The sequence below is a fragment of the Nicotiana attenuata genome, unplaced genomic scaffold (genome assembly GCF_001879085.1).
Source record: "Nicotiana attenuata strain UT unplaced genomic scaffold, NIATTr2, whole genome shotgun sequence".
Classification (NCBI taxonomy): Eukaryota; Viridiplantae; Streptophyta; class Magnoliopsida; order Solanales; family Solanaceae; genus Nicotiana; species Nicotiana attenuata.
In genome coordinates, this window is record NW_017674987.1 from 37,519 (window position 1) to 38,249 (window position 731).

Here is a 731-nt window from a genome sequence, read left to right on the forward strand (position 1 = left end):
GAATAAGCAAACAATTGATACACTTCATCTCTTTCAGCTTAAAAAAAGTGAATTATTAATTATTTTCAAAATTAATCAGTTTCTTGATTTCAGGCGTTGCTTACTTCTCGATTTCACTTACTTTTGGGTTTTAAAAAGAAAAAAAGGCAAATTTCTTTTACAACTATTAATACCAATATGACATCATGTAAGTCAAAAAATGATAAAAGAGGTCAAATGCCTTGAACTTTGCTGAACTAAACCATAAAAAACAAAATGTAATTAAGTCGTATTGTAAGAAAGACTCCAAATTAACTAAAAAGATAGTTTACCTTTGAGTAACATCGGCTTTTTCTGAATCTACCTAGGAAGTCCATAGAATTCCAGACAACATTTACTCGGAAAATACCTTCTGAAATTCCTTTTGATAGGTTCGGAAATAGCCAACTATAGAGAAATGGCCTAAAATATATGGCACCTGAAATACATTATCAATATGACTTCCTCTCTATATGGACTGAAATACATTATCAATATGACTTCCTCCTTATACGGACTGAAATAAATTATCAATATGACTTCCTCTTTATATGAACTGAAATACCCTATCAGTGTGACTTTCTTTTTATATGGACCTTCTCCCTATGAAATATGGAAGTACATGACATTTGATCATTTGGCATAAATACTTCCACAGGAATGCATCCGCTGCACGATTGAACAGAAAATGAGAACAACGGTGCAAATTTCCA